This window comes from Euprymna scolopes, chromosome 3 (genome assembly GCF_053919585.1).
Source record: "Euprymna scolopes isolate OS-2025 chromosome 3, ASM5391958v1, whole genome shotgun sequence".
In the NCBI taxonomy this organism is placed as follows: domain Eukaryota; kingdom Metazoa; phylum Mollusca; class Cephalopoda; order Sepiida; family Sepiolidae; genus Euprymna; species Euprymna scolopes.
Window position 1 is genome coordinate 12664296 of NC_136484.1, and position 17524 is coordinate 12681819.

At 34.4% G+C, this 17524-nt stretch overlaps 2 non-coding genes across 2 annotated transcripts; both read left to right on the forward strand.

Moving 5' to 3' along the window:
- The first annotated feature begins 12853 nt into the window (after positions 1–12853).
- On the forward strand, positions 12854–12925 carry Trnah-gug (transfer RNA histidin (anticodon GUG)). The gene has a single exon. It is a non-coding gene; the product is annotated as a tRNA-His (tRNA).
- A 2530-nt stretch (positions 12926–15455) lies between these two features.
- Trnah-gug (transfer RNA histidin (anticodon GUG)) lies at positions 15456–15527 on the forward strand. The gene has a single exon. It is a non-coding gene; the product is annotated as a tRNA-His (tRNA).
- Positions 15528–17524: the final 1997 nt, after the last annotated feature.

Below are 17524 nucleotides of genomic sequence, written 5' to 3' on the forward strand. Positions count from 1 at the left end.
AATTGTAGGCATATTCAATTTATACCATCTAAAAAATTCCAACAAAAAACTAACAGCCAGCCATGGTTCTCCCCAGAATGTGCTGCTGCTATCGCGCACAGAAATCACTTTTTCCATAACTACCAACGTAATAGATGCATTGAGACGAAAGTTGTTTTCAAGACTGCCAGCAACCACTGTAAAAGAGTAATAAAAAAATGCAAGAGAGCTATATGCCCAGTCTGTTAAATCCAGGGTAGCTGATCAGCGGCTTGGTTCCCACCAATTTTTACAAATAATAAATAGGATCCTGAACTGAAGTGTGCGTTCTATCCCAACCATTATCAATGGATCAGAGGTCATCTCGTAAGCATCAGACAAGGCTAAACTATTTGCAAAGAACTTTGGAACGAAGGCCATCAACTCCCCATATTTCCTCCTATAACACAGAACACGCTAGGTAACATACAAATATCCGTGCATGAGGTAGCCAAGCTAATCAAGAACCTTGATTCCAGTAAAGCAACTGGCCCTGACGGCATCCAAATTATAGTGTTAAAAAAGCTTAAACCAGAACTTGCTCCCATGCTTAAAAAACTGTTTAAGCGCTGCCTTAAGGAGAAGTGCTTTCCGACTCCCTGGAAGACCTCATCAGTTTGCCCTGTATTTAAGAATTCAGGTGATAAGTCATCTCCCTCTCAGTACAGACCAACAAGTCTCCTGTGTGTTATGAGTAAGTTGCTGGAATCCATATTAAATAGAGAAACAACATTCTTAGTGACACACAATATGGTTTCCGCTCTGCAAGATCTACTGCATGTGTGCTGAGGGTTATATCTCACAGGATTAGTGAATCTCTTGACAAAGGCTTCCTTTCTAGGGCAATTGCTCTTTACATATCAAATGCCTTCGACAAGGTATGACATAAGGGTCTACTTCACAAGATTTCCAGCTACGGTATAACTGGAAATGTTTTCTCAATCATTAAATTATTTCTCTCCGATAGGCTCATAAGAGTAGTGGCCGATGAACAAAAATCAGAGGCCTGCAGTATTAATGCTGGAGTCTCTCAGGGATCAATCCTGGGCCCAACTCTCTTCCTGATCTACATCAATGACACATACTTAAATCATTCGTTGACATCTATTCTGATGATATGACCATCTATGGCAACACGTCAAAGGTTGTAAATGACAAAGTTCTCTCTGATGCTCTCTCCTCTGATCTCGAGCGCGTGGTTCAGTGGAGGAAGACGTGGCTAGTTACATTTAATGCATCCAAAACCAAACTCCTATCCTTACATCATCAACGCTCTGATCCCCATCTGGCATCAATTGTGATGGGTGGCTCTCGTCTGAGTAAGGCCCCGTGTTTTGACAAGCTTCTGGGTTCGACCTTTACTCCTGATCTGAAATGGAACACGTACATCAAGTCTGTTGCCAAGGTCGCTGGAAAGATGGTGGGATCCTTCTACCGCTCCAGAAGATATCTCACTACTGATTCAATTCTCTATCTATATAAAAGCCAAGTACGTCCAAGGATGGAATACTGCTGCCATATCTGGGCAGGAACTGCTAAAAATAGCTTATCCTGCCTTGACAGAGTACAAAATAGACTTCGTGGCTTAGTGGGGTGCCCTTTTCTCTACCCTGCAACCTCTCTCCCGCAGAAGAGACGTTGCGAGCCTATCCTTGTTTTATCGTTATTTCTATGGCAGGTGCTCGTCTGAACTCCAATCTCTTGTCCCCCTCCCCTCGCCAATATTTTACGAAAAATACCTGTCTAGCTGAATCCACTGTGAAAAATTTCCCCCACTCTTTATCTGTGCCTAAATCAAAACGTGGATTCCATGAAAAAAATTTTTTTCTTAGAACTGCCCGCCTGTGGAACTCTGTTCCGTCTGCCTGCTTCCCACCTGACTACAACTTGGATGTGGTCAAGTCCAACGTTAACAAATTCCTAATGAACCGCCCTTTAAGTAAACACATCAAATCTCCACACTAACGTAATGTACTTGCAATAACCCTTATCCCTGAGTGGTTTCCGGGCCTTGATAAGTGGTTACCACTGTGTAAAAAAAAATCAAAAATCTTTATTCATTAATAATAATGTTATTTTAATGTTTTCCGTGTGCACCTTCGTATATTTATGCTCTTTTCTGTTGTATTATATAGACTGAATTAGTAAAGGTTAGCGATACCATCGAGATAAGAGAATGGCACACGTGTGAAGGGAACAAAATCTTAATTACCACTGAGAAAGACCAGTAGTTTTTCCATGTGATTGTGTTGTAGGAGGTTGCAGGCGATGGTGATGGGTGGAGTAAGTATAATTAAAAGGAAATAACTCGTGTTACTTGATATATATGACATTTCCAAAACATTACTTATGACGGATTGCAATTTATCTGGTTGTAATTACAATATATATATACTCCCTTATATCGTTCCGGTGTTTTCTTCAATTGTTGCAGGGTTTGGAGATGGTTAACATTGACCTTTCTTTAAGATATGCTCACAAGAAAAAGCCAAGGCTAATCACGTCTGTTTTGGAAAGAGCACAAATATGCGAAGCTGAAAATTGCCAACATCTAAAAGACACTATTCTTTATAAATATAGCTTGTTTGAATTTTACATTTTTATTTTGTTAATTATGAAGCTCTTAGTAAGATTGTGTTAAAATTGCAGAAAGATTTTATGAAAAATAAAGAACTTATTTAAAGTTAAAACCGCTTAGTGACTTTTTTTTTACATTTTATATGTAAATATATATATATATATATATATATATATACACATATATATATATATTTATATATACATATATATGCATATATACATATATATATACATACACATGCATACATACATATATATATATTCACGTGTTTATGGGTGATAATTAGGTACATGGCAGCGTGTCTTTTCGTCTATGTGTGTGTGAAGTTGTTCGTATGTATGTTGTGTACGTGTGTAATTATGACTAAAAACAGAGTAAGAACAATAAATAAGGATTTCACACAAAAATCAATTATCATTTTTTTTATATAATTCTCCCAGTTTCGGTTTCCTAGTACATAGTAAATTGTGCTCTCTATTTCCGCTCTTAATATTTACTAGTTCTCAGTACCAGTTCCGCCCGACTCTTCTTCCTAATAATTTCCATCTGTCCATAACACCCCTCAACACACCTCAGCACCCCCCACTACCAAGACACACATACAACGTATTCTGCAGTTACGAAGGTCAGAATATTTTTCGGCTCATAAAGTTATCAAAAATTGATCTTTGGCGTCTCGCCATTGTTCTCAATACTTTTTCGTGATCAATAGCCGACCAGAAGAGGAACCACGGAACGGAACCGCAACTCCGAAAAGCCGCGCAAGGAACTTCGTCATGTTATTTCGGCAAATGATAAAAGAAGCCTGCCAACCATTTCTCGTGTCGTCGTCATCGTCCTTCCTCCCGTATAACAATGCGTCCATATTTTCCCCTTCTCCTTTCCCCAACCTCGATATCCCTCCCGTCATCCCGACTCCAACTGAGTTTCCTCTCCGTCATTCCGGATCACCGACACGCCCCTTCACACTGCCCTCAATATGCTCTCATTAATCTATCCATATCCACCTTTGTCAACCGCGAGTCTTCCTCTTCCCCGCCTATTCTTCGTTCGTATTTGTCACGCTTGTCTACCACTCACAGTGCACAGATCATTGTTTGGAGATTCTTCCTCACCTCCAACCTTTTCCCACCGCCTTTCATTAAACGTTTTTCGTTTATTTACATACACATATGCATGAATACATGCACACAATAATATAGACTCTGCTATTTGGGGTATCTCTAGTTCAATTTATAAACAGCTTTCTGCTTCTCAAAGACCGGAACACCCTTCCTTCCCACTTGCCGCCCTCTTCTGAAATATTAATATGACTTCGAGCTGGTCATCCAAAAATATTACATTTCCTCTTGTTTTTCTCGTGTTCGATTATATATATATATATATATATATATATATATATATATATATATATATATATATATATATATATATATACACATATATATATATATGGGAAGGGGCGTACATTTTATATATATATACATATATATATATATATATATATATATATATATATATATATATATATACTAAATATATTTACACGCAATTATACACAGCACACATTTACCTTTTTTTTACATTTACGTATTTATATAACTACCTACGATACACGCATGCAATTCTATCTTTCTGTGTGTATTTTGACCATAAAAAAATATAGGTACAATTAATTAAGGTCGACGAAAACACATTTACACTATTAGAGCATATATATATCGGGAGCCAAAATCCAAATGTATATCAATTTTTCATTCATAATATTTTATTGTGTCTTATATATATATACACACATATATATATATATATATGTATATATATATATGCATATATATGTATATACATATATATGTATATATATATATATGTGTGTGTGTGTGGGTGTACATAGAAATATATGTATATGTATATAGATATGTTAATGCAAGTGCTACATATGCACCCGCTATTATATTTATTTCCATTTTAGCATAAACGATAATCACAAATATATATATATATATATATATATATATATATATATATATATATATATATATATATATATATATACACGCACATACACACACATATATATATATATATATATATATATATATAACTGCGTTACAAGTACACGTAATGTAATATACATAGTGTTCATGTACTTTTAGACGTATTGTTCCCAGCATAGTGTTTCGTAATCGTCCTTTACTTTTTATTTGATCAGTTCTTCGAAAAGTGGTTTTACACATATCTGGAATGATAATAGAAGTAAGGTTTCTTTATAAGTATCAAAATATATATGATCGATAAATATTTTGATAAAAGTTAATACACATGCATAAAACACACACAGAGACGCTACCGAAAACACACACGTATATACATATATATAAATATATATATATATATATGTATATATGTATATGCATATACATAACATACACATAACATACACATATATGTGTATGTGTGTGTTGTTGTTGTTGTCGTGTGTGTGCACATATAAGCATAAACACGATATCATACAACTAAAGCTATTTCGATTGTTTAAAATTTTTTACCTATTTACTTATTCCGGTTATCCGAGATGGAAACGAAGGCGCACAACGCGGTTGCTCAAATATTTTTTCCGGTATTTTTTCAAGTATTCACATTATCTTACATCGTGTCAAAGTAACAATATCTGTTAATACATTTTTTCGTTTAGATATTAGTAAGGAACATTATTTGTATTTTTTTTTTTATAATTACTGTATTTTTTATATCAAATACAGGCGAAATAGCTAACAAATATATAAAGAGAAAAGAAAATTATTTAGAATAATAATGCATTAGAAAAATAAACTTGAATTCAAATTTCCTGCATTTTTCGTTTTGAATCAAAATATCGAATATAATTTTAATAATCAAACACAGTATTACCCTGAGATACGGTATCACAAATTAGTAACAAATACGGTATATAATACCCATGTAGATAATCAAATAACATTATAAATAGCACAGTAAGGCGGGGCAAATACCATAAGCATGGGCCTGGAAAAATCATAATCCACATCGTAACCGGCAACAAAAATGTATCCTAGGGCTACCGTATCCCGGGTTTCTACTGTGTAGCTTCACTTATTGGCTGAGATTCTGCATCGTACATCTACAACCTTATACTTCACCAATATCTGAAGGAAGACGTGCCAAGCCTTACCATCGCCATGGCACGTACAAAGAAAAAAATCATTTATGAATGGAAATATCGAATTTAATTTTAATAACTAAATATATATATATATATATATATATATATATATATATATATATATATATATATATATATATATATATATATATGATAAAATAGTATATGCACTTGTTTGGATTTAAACCGTTACATTTTGGAATTTTGAATTCTATATCAACCGTGCTTACTACAAACAGTGGAGTTTCTATTGCTTAAAATAAATATACTTAATTCATAATCTGATATAAAATATAGAAAAAAAGAAAAGTACTCCAATCACGCTAGATTAAAAATTAATTAGATAGATATTTCTTTCTATATTTTTTTATATTGAAAATTTCTTGTCTTAAATAAGACATTAACATGGACGTTACATTTATTTGTTCTCGAATGAGAATACCTACAATTACCATACATAATACCGACACTAATGACAAAAACAAGGTGTTAATTTCCTATGCTTCACTTTTTTCTGTATTATTAACAAAGATCAGTTATTTTGGTTTAATAATTCATCACGTTGTTTAAACAGGACGGCGCCACATGTCACACTGCGCACGATACGCTCAATCTATTAAGAGAAAATTTTATTAACGAATTATTTTACGAAAAGGCCTGTCAACTTTCCATCGCGTATGGCCGATCAAACCGCAATACATTATTTTAAATCCGAGTAATTATATAAATTATTTAAAATTTGATTTGGGAATCTTAAGTAGGGGGATCCCCGGTGTGCTTGAGGTATTCCGTTTAATGAGAACTTCAGCTAGGATCAGCATAGATTAACAACGGTACGGTGACCAGGATGAACATAGACGCCCAACCACCTAAATTTTTTATTGATCTTGTGTCTAAATTTTTTTTTTTTTTGTTAGGTTTTAATATTTTAGGAAAATAAAAAAAATACAATTCAAAGCAAATATTGCATATTTCTTAGAATAGAAGAATAGCGGTTTTATAATTCTTTACTATAACCTACTTAACTCATTATTACTTCGTCTTTGCGTTTCTCTCGCATTTTAACATTATAGGAATTCTGTTACAAATAAATAATACTAAAATTACCGGGACACTCTACGAAAATAAACATTTCATTTTTAGATTATGCTTTAGTAAGGTGATCCGTCCGGAATTCGGTAGAGATATCGAATTCAGGTTTCACGAGTTCGACAGCATACACATCAAGAGGGTCGGAGGTTACATCAGCCGAAACGATGATCTAATTACAAGAAAACATGAGAACAATAGTTTGACTGATCCAAATGCTACAAATAATTAATCCTCATCTCAAAACTCTTTCTTATACATTACTTCGTACTTACTGGTCTTGTTTTATCGTGATCAAATTTTTACTATTTATCTATACACGTACCTAATTACGTAATTGTATTAACATTTATGACATTTAACAGTGGACTTTTCAAGATTTATATTCTTTTTAGCAATTTTATCCATAAATCGTATCTGTCAAGTGGGGAAGGTCGTTGCAAAATTTAAACAAGCTTCTCATGACGATTATTTGGTCTTGGGTGGCAACGACGTGGCAGCTTTATGACACGCAGCGCAGAGAAAAGCTGGAACACATCAACTGGGGTTTTGGCAGTGTGAGACCCTTGGCGTTGGTTCGCTTAACCGTTTATATCAACAGGAGATCATCACTAATGCACACGCGTCTCTCGCTATGCAAAACGAAGCCTGTCTTCGGTTTGATTATTGCCATAAAAAACAGTGACACAAGTGTCAAGAATTAAACGTTGGCTGATGAGTACTGAAAACGAGCATGTGTTGACGGAACACATTTTTATTATCTTTTTATATTAGCGTTTTTCAGTTTTCAACGTTGAATGTTCTGCCTCTTCATTTTGTGTGTTTTTTATTATTATTATCATTATTTTTATACTCACGTCCACCCCTAACAAGGCATTTCGGCACTCGGACGTAAGAGACTATTCTTTGGGGCAATGCATAGGAAAAATGTAACGAGATGTTGGTTTACGTTACATTTAAACTTCTGCATATCAATACAGCAATGGTTGCAGTAAGTGATTTCCAAAGTTTAACTGTTCGATGGAAGAAACTGATTGATTTGCTTGAAACTGCATTTTTATCAATATTCTTTTTTTTAATATATTTACTAGGGTTTTGTTAAGGAAGTAAGCGTTGATTTATGATAAATTGGTATTTCAGTATATGAGTTCTGGAATTTAGGGATCTAAACAGTAAAGTTATGTGATTTTGTTGCTAAGAAGGTTTGTCGGGGATATGTACACCAAGAGAGCGCAAGTGCAATGAGTTCATCAGAGCACATTCCAGCGATACAACAATGCGGCGAGGGGATAGTGGTTGGAGTTTAATTGAAAAAGTGCGATTCTTAGATTGAAAACTCGTTTGTGGACCCTATCCAAGAGGAGGAGATTTATGGCAGAGGGACCATCCATAGGTGTGGCAAAAATACCCCACGCACGCACGAATTCCTCTCGAGGACCAAGTAAGAGATATGGTGAGTTTTTAATTTAAATCAAAATAAATTCCCCCCAAAACAGAAGATACAGACAAAATTACCAGAATAATCTGCTGGAACTCCTTCCGGATGAAAGCGCAGTAGACGTATTAACATTAGAAAAGAGTACTGCACTTTGATTTTCGGATGAAGATCTTTCTTGTTTATCTATTTGCCACTGCTTCCTAAAGCTTAAAATAGGAGCATTAAATAGTCATATTCCAGCAGCTCAAATATATGGACTCGTGTTTGGTTGAAAAAATACTCTGATAAATCACGTCCACATTATCTCGTAGATAGGGGCGTCTCGGGCAGCAGCAAATGAAACGCCTTACTTATTTGCGATCAGGGGAATCGAATTGTAATTAATTTATAATCATCTGCGAAAGCTTGTGATGCATGAGCGGCCCATCTCCCCCAAAAAGATATTACACTAGACCAGACGTTTCGAAAGGATGTCCTCATCTTACTGTACGATACCACACGAAAAGTAGGGATTTTCACTTCGATTTGTGTGAACCTATAGTTTTTTATAAAATTTTTTTTTTTTTCATATTTAACCGACTTTTGTAAAGAAGGTATACGTTGTTTTATGAGAAATTAATATTGTAGTATATGAATAAACATGGAAACAGTTGTGAACAAATTAAAAAATTTGCCATATGTTTTAGAAGAAATGTGATTTTTATCAGATTATTAACGTCAACATATACATACATCCGTATAGATTCTCAATAAATTAAGAGAAAAACAATATAAAAATATATAGTAATGCATATAGACGTATTCATTTAAGAATGATATATCAGTTATGAGTGCAGGACAAGTGTAACTCTTTCAAACATGGTATTTCGAAGCCTAATGATTTCCATGAGAAGAGGATAAATAATGCTAGGTAACAGGGATTGTAATATCCTTATTGAATAAACGAATACATATGTAGACATTAGTCTATATTCTTATATTGTCGTTTTCTTATTTTATTTATACTCTATATAAACTATAAACTAATTTATTGAGCTTTGTATTATCCCGATAAGTCTCATCTAAAAGAACCGATCTTATTCCTAAACTTTTAACTATTCCATATATACATACATACATAATGACAGCAAATTCGTTCTCGAATATTGCCATTACTTGATATAGCATTAAAAAAGTGAAATATGGAGACAGATCAGTGATGAGTCGCACGAAAGTGGCTTTTAAGCCCTGCAAAACTCTGGCATTCTTTGGCACACATGGTGCAGACATGAGCGTAACTAGCAGCACGTGGTTGATGGCCACTTCTATGAACATTCAAATGCCGTTTCAAACCGCCTGCTGTTTTGCATGTCCGCCCGCAGTTGACACAAATTAGATATGGCAAGACAAGCCAATTTTGTGGTCCATTGCGCTGATGAGCAGTCTGGTGATTTATCAAGCCAGCTCTGCTTAGACATAATCTCCCGCACGCCTCACACTCCCGAGCAATTTGGCACGCAAGCTCATCAACTGCTTCTTGCGCGTTCCATTTCCGAATATTACGCTTCAGTCGTTCATACTGGGTTCGATCAGCCTCAAACTTGTCCACACCTTCCCGCAAGGCCCTTCCCCACTCTCCACAATCCAAAGCAAGACTCTCCCAGGTTTTCTCATCCATCTCTCATTTTTTTTCAAGGTGGACCGCAAACAATCCTTTAACTTCGTTTTAAGCTTTTGAACCGGATGCCTTCCCTCGGTAAGCTCGCCATAAAGGAGTTGTTTTGGGAAGTCGACTGTCTTACATCCTTACCACATGACCACTCCATCTAAGTCCATGTTTGATAATAAGACCTTCAATGCTTAGACATTGGGCCGTTCATTGGGCGAATATAGACACCGCCAGAGCAACCTCTGAATGCCATCCGAAAGACCATGATGAAATACAAAGCAAAGAGTGGGGCTGCTGTAATGTCTCCATGCTTAACACCATTATCTACTGAAATAGGATCAAACTCCCATACTTATTTATTGAGATTGTCGGGCTGACTTCCTCATCTTGGTAGTTATAGTCACAACGTTTCGCCCGTTTTTCCCTCCGGCCTTCATCAGATGTTTTTTTTTTGTATCGTACTATGGCCGAGTGGTCCTAGACGTTGTATCAAAGTTTACAGTTACCCAAAGGTGCTGAGTTCAATCCTGAACGAAGGCAGTGAAAAGTAACATTCAAAAAACAGAGAATCAGCAACTATGTCCCAAAGCCTAGCTTGAGTCCGAACACGGTACCCCCGTAATAATAATAAAGGGTTAAGTTCGAGACTCGTAACAAACGGTTCCCCAGTTCGATACAAAAAAAAAAACACACCTGATGAAGGCCGGGGGACAAAACGGCCGAAACGTTGTGACTATAACAACCAAGATGAGAAAGTCAGTCCGACAATCTCAATAAATGAAAACACCTCATCTCAAAAATACAGACAATTACTCCCACATTAATGTTTGTCATAGAAATCAATGAAATCGCTTATTCTTCAATAAACGCGATTCATTGCCTGCCCTAGTCGGGAACTCATCAGGGTGCCTTAAGGGGAAGCATATATATCTCGCAGCAGTGATTTAGTCCACAATACATTGTGGTCTACATTGTACCGTAGAAAATCTAATGTTGATTTTATGAAATTATTTTTATATATAACGGCAGTTGGGCTAAAAACAGAGACATTCAATTTGAACGCTCCCTTGTTATATCAAATAACCTACTGTTGATTTTATATCCTTTGCGTTTCTGCTTGTGCGGTGATAATGGCTTGAATTTAAAATTAAAAAGTCAAGTATGATGTTTCAATTAAATCTTTTGCGGCATATCGACATTAATATGGAATTTATTACATAAAACTAATAAATGGATACGAACTGTCATTATAATAACGATTTTGTTGAAAGCGTAGATACATATTGTTTAAATAGACCCGGAATTAATACAAGCAACATAATGGATTTTTCATGTCATATTTCTATAAAACTATTGATTTCATTTGAACAAATTACGCATTAAAACAAAATATACTAATTATGACATATTCTCTATAAATATTTGCTAAAACTATAATAATAGATTTATAGAATAAATTACACATAGACGTAAAACAAACTCGGCTTAAAAGAGAGAATAACATCCATTGAAGTAAAGTCTATATAGGTATAAGAACCTATACGTGCTTATAGTCAAATGTTTACGTCTGTGTTTTAAATTTAATTAAATGTTACAAGTTGTTTATTTGTTTAGAAGGACACATGTTATAAAATAATTAATTAAGTTTATCAGTTAAAAAAGAGAAACAGCATTAATGCGAGAGTTCCTCAGAGGTCGTTTCTTGAACCACTATTATTCCTGATATTAATAAAGGGCTTCCCTGCTAATATTGTGTCCTAGATGGGTATATTTGCTGAGGATACAACGCTCTATAACTAAAATGAGAGAAGACCGAATGTACATGAATCTTAGACAATTGCAGCATCGTTAGCAAATGACATTCAGACTATAGTGGAATGGAAGCGCAAATGGATGGTAATATTTGATGCTAGTAAGACTAAGTTGCTCTCATTTAGCAATTACAAGACGCCTTTCTGTGAAGTTTCATAAAAATCGGGACAACTATTGCGGAGTCTATAGGGAATGAACTCACACACACATACCACATAAGGAGAGTACGCCCAGCTTTGTGTAATCGTAAAATTCGCTAAAATATGATATTTCAATTTGCCTTTAATATATATTATAATCGAGTGATAGTTTCAAAAGTAGTTAAACATAAAAAGTAGGGAAGCCATCAGCTAGAATCGAAACCGAACACAAAGCTATATCATTCAAAACAGGTGACGTCACCACTCTACTAATATGACGCGGATATTTACAGAATAAAAATAAACTCAGTTTAATGTATAAAATGTATAACAATTATTTCAATTTGAATACCTTCATTACACCTTAGAAACTATTTTAACGGCTAAAGACCTATACAAGATCCATAAAAATGTTCTATCTTTTTTGGCCCAATCGCCAATCTGCAACTTTTAGTTTCGGTGGTATAGCGTTTGAAAATATGGAAACAGACTAGTGAGTTTTATTATATATATCAATAGACAGCGAAATAGAAGAAAGAGAGGAAAAAAGAGAAGGTGACGTCATTTTTATTGCTATTTCTTCTTGCAATATTATTTCAATTACGTCATTCACTTTTTCTCTCAACATACAGAAAAAGAGTGCACATCAAGAATCAAAATACCAAACGTAGAAGCAGAGCCGAAATAAGCAAACTCATGAATGATAATTTGTTTCTTTTTCTACTTTTGCCCTATCTTTTTATTGTCATCTTAAAATAACTTCCCATTCACACACTGATTATATTTGTACTGATTGAAAACAAAAAAAGAAAACCGGTTAAAACGATGCCCTCAGTTGTGCAGTAAGTTAAACATTTACACCATCAGCCGTCAGTCATGATATTATGAAAGACTGAACAGATTGACTAATAAAATAAATGCAGGTGCTTATAACCGTTAACAGCTGGCCGTGATCGTCTAGTGGTTAGGACCCCACGTTGTGGCCGTGGTAACCCAGGTTCGAATCCTGGTCACGGCATGTCAAACGAGTCATCTTTTTTAAGTAAAATATTTTTCGGTCAATTTTGTAGTACGCTTGTTACATTTTTGTGTAGATGTCCTATCTTTTGCGGCATATCGAAATTAATATGGAATTTATTACATACAACTAATAAATGAATACCTAGTGTAATTATACTAACGATTCTGTTGAAAGCGTAGGTACATATTGTTTAAATGAACCCGGAATTAATACAAGCAACATAATGGATTTTTCATCTCGTATTTCCATGAAACTATTGATTTAATCTGAACAAAATACGCATTAAAACAAAATGTAGTAATTGTGACATATTCACTATAAATTTTTGCTTAAAATATAATAATAGATTCATAGAGTCAATTACGAATAGACGTAAAACAAATTCGGCTTAAAAGAGAAAATAACACCCATTGAAATAAAGTCTATATAGATATAAGCACCTATACGTGATTATAGTCAAATGTTTATGTCTGTGGGTTAAATTCTAATTACTATATTCACATTAATATAAAGAATACTACTTCTATGTCAAGAACCACATTTAAATCGTGTGAAAGTAATGCATCTATGTTACGAGTTGTTGATTTGTTTATAAAGACACATGTTATAAAATAATTAATTAAGTTTATCAGTTAAAATAAAGAGAGAAATAATGCATCAGATTGACTGTAGAAATACATGAAATAGTAAGAAAGTCTTCAATAAATGGATGGACCCGATAAAAGAATAAAGACAATGGGACCAATTTTGATCAAAGTTTAGTCACTAATGTCTTAAATTTAAAGTATACATATACCTCCCCCCCGTGCCGAGATACATTGGTCAGCCTTGAATTTATTCTCCCCCCTCCCTCAATCTTTCACTCCTTATGCTTTTCTTGTCCACACTTTTACATCGAACCCCGCCTACCCGTTCCCAGAAAATATAGACCCCATTTTTCCAGGGTTTGTCAATAAAATTTTCGATAGAAAATGAATCGATCTTGACATTGGTTTTCGTGTTGCACGTTCTTTTTTCTGTCTGATGAGGTATGTCCAGCTAAACTGGGATTCTCCTGAAACATGTATGCACATATGTAAACAATATTTGTATAAACAAAGATACTATATACCAGCTCTGTACTCCATTGAGCATTCTTTAATATATACATACGTTTCAGTGGATCTACATATAGGTAAATAAAATTTACAACCATTAACGTGCTCGAGTCAGGACAGAACATTTAGATAGTATGTTTATTATACAAACAAAATTGTTTACAGTTTGTCATTAATGGGCGAACAGCCAAACAGCATTAATGCGAGAGTGCCTTAGAGGTCGATCCTTGGACCACTATTATTCATGATATTAATAAACTACTTCCCTGCTAATATTGTGCCCTAGATGGGTATATTTGCTGAGGATACAACGCTCTATAACATACATGAGAGAAGACCGAATGTTCATAAATCGTAGAAAATTGCAGAATCGTTAGCAAATGACATTCAGACTATAGTGGAATGGAAGCGCAAATGGATGGTAATATTTAATGCTAGTAAGACTAAGTTGCTCTCCTTTAGCAATTACAAGACGCCTCTCTGTGAAGTTTCAGAAAAATCGGCACAACTATTGCGGAGTCTATAGGGGATGATCTCACACACACATACCAGATAAGGAGAGTACGCCCGACTTAGCGTAATCGTAAAATACGCTAAAATGTAATATTTTAATTTGCCTATCTTTCATATATATTATAAGCGAGTGATAGTTTCAAAAGTAGTTAAACATAAAAAGTAGGGAAGCCGTCAGCTAGAATCGAAACCGAACACAAAGTTATATCATTCAAAACTGGTGACGTCACCACCCTACTAATATGACGCGCATATTTACAGAACAAAAGTAAACTTAGATTAATGTATAAAATGTATAACAATTATTTCAATTTGAATCACTTTTTGACACCTTAGAAACTATTTTAACGCAAAAGACCAATAAAAGATCCATGAAAAAAACATTCTATCATTTTAGGCCCCAATCGCCAATCTGCAACTTTTAGTTTCGGTGGGATAGCGTTTGAAAATATGGAGACAGGCAGGCAGAGTTAGTTTTATTAACAGAAAGCGAAAGAGAAAGAAAGAGAGAGAAAAAGAGAAGGTGACGAAATTTTTCTTAATATTTCTTCTTGCATTATTATTTCAATTACGTCATTCAATTTTTCTCTCAACACACAGAAAAAGAGTGCACATCAAGAATCAAAATACCCAACGAATTAGCACCGAGCCGAAATGAGCAAACTCATGAATGATAATTTGTTTCTTTTTCTACTTTTGCCCTATCTTTTTATTGTCATCTTAAAATAACTTCCCATTCACACACTGATTATATTTGTACTGATTTAAAAGCAAAAAAGAAAACCGGTTACAACAATGCCCTCAGTTGTGTAGTAAGTTAAACATTTACACCATCAGCCGTCAGTCATGATATTATGAAAGACTGAACAGAGTTGACTCATAAAATGAAAGCATGTGCTTATGACCGTTGACAGCTGGCCGTGATCGTCTAGTGGTTAGGACCCCACGTTGTGGCCGTGGTAACCCAGGTTCGAATCCTGGTCACGGCATGTCACACGAGTGTTTTTTGAAGTAAAATATTTTTCGGTCAATTTTTTACTACGCTTATTACATTTTTGTTTAGATTTCTTATCTTTTGCGGCATATCGACATTAATATTGAATTTATTACATAAAACTAATAAATGAATACGAACTGCAATTATACTAACAATTCTCTTGAAAGCGTAGATCCATATTGTTCAAATGGATCCGGAATTAATAAGAGCAACATAATGGATTTTTCCTCTCGTATTCCTATATAACTATTGATTTCATTTGAACAAATTACGCATTAAACCAAAATATACTAATTATGACATATTCTTTATAAATAGTTGCTAAAAATATAATAATTGATTACTAGAATCAATTACGAATAGACATAAAAAAAATTCGGTTTAAAAGACAGAATAATACCCATTCAAATACAGTCTATATAGGTATAAGCACCTATACGTGCTTATAGTCAAATGTTTACGCCTGTGGTTTAAAATCTAATTACTATATTCACATAATATAAAGAATATTACTTCTATGGCAAGAACCACATTTAAATCGTGTGAAAGTAATGCATCTATGTTACAAGTTGTTGATTTGTTTATAAAGACACATATTATAAAAGAATTAATTAAGTTTATCAGTTAAAATAAAGAGACAAATAATGCATCAAATTGACTGTAGTAACACATGAAATAGTAAGAAAGTCTTCAATAAAGGGATGGACCCGATAAAAGAATAAAGAAAATGGGAACAATTAAGATCAAATTTTAGGCACTTATGTCTTAAACCTAAAGTATACATATACCTCCCCCGTGCCGAGATACATTGGTCAGCCTTCAATTTATTATTCCCCCTCCCTCAATCTTTCACTCCTTATGCTTCTATTTTTCACCTACCTGTTCACAGGAAATATAGACCCCATTTTTCCAGGGTTTGTCAATACAATTTTCGATAGAAAATGAATCGATCCTGACATTGGTTTTCGTGTTGCACTTTTTTTTTTCGGTCTAATGAGGTTTGTCCAGCTAAACTGGGATTCACCTGAAACATGTATGCACATATGTAACCAATAATATTTGTATAAATAAAGATACTATATACTTGGTCTTTCCTCCATTGACCATTCTTTAATAAACCTATAGGTTTCAGTGGATCTACATATAGGTATATAAAATTTACAACCATTAAAGTACTCGAGTCGAGACAGAGCATTTAGATAGTATGTTTATTATCCAAACAACACTGTTTACAGGTTGTCATTAATGGGCGAACAGCCAAACAGCATTAATGCGAGAGTGCCTCAGAGGTCGATCCTTCGACCACAAATGTTCCTGATAATTATAAACGATCTCCCTGCTAATATTGTGTCCTAGATGGGTATATTTGCTGAGGATACAACGCTCTATAACTAAAATGAGAGAAGACCGAATGTACATAAATCGTAGACAATTACAGAATCGTTAGCAAATGACATTCAGACTATAGTAGAATGGAAGCGCAAATGGATGGTAATATTTAATGCTAGTAAGACTAAGTTGCCCTCTTTTAGCAATTACAAGACGCATCTCTGTGAAGTTTCATAAATATCGGCACAACTATTGCGGAGTCTATAGGGAATGAACTCACACACACATACCAGATAAGGAGAGTATGCCCAGCTTTGCGTAATCGTAAAATTCGCTAAAATATGATATTTTAATTTGCCATTAATATATATTATAAGCGAGTGATAGTTTCAAAAGTAGTTAAACATAAAAAGTAGGGACGCCGTCAGCTAGAATCGAAACCGAACACAAAGCTATATCATTCAAAACTGGTGACGTCACCACTCTACTAATATGACGCGGATATTTACAGAATAAAAATAAACTTAGATTAATGTATAAAATGTTTAACAATTATTTCGATTTGAATACCTTTATTACACCTTAGAAACTATTTTAACGGCTAAACACCTATAAAAGATCCAAAAAACATTCTATCATTTTTGGCCCAATCGCCAATCG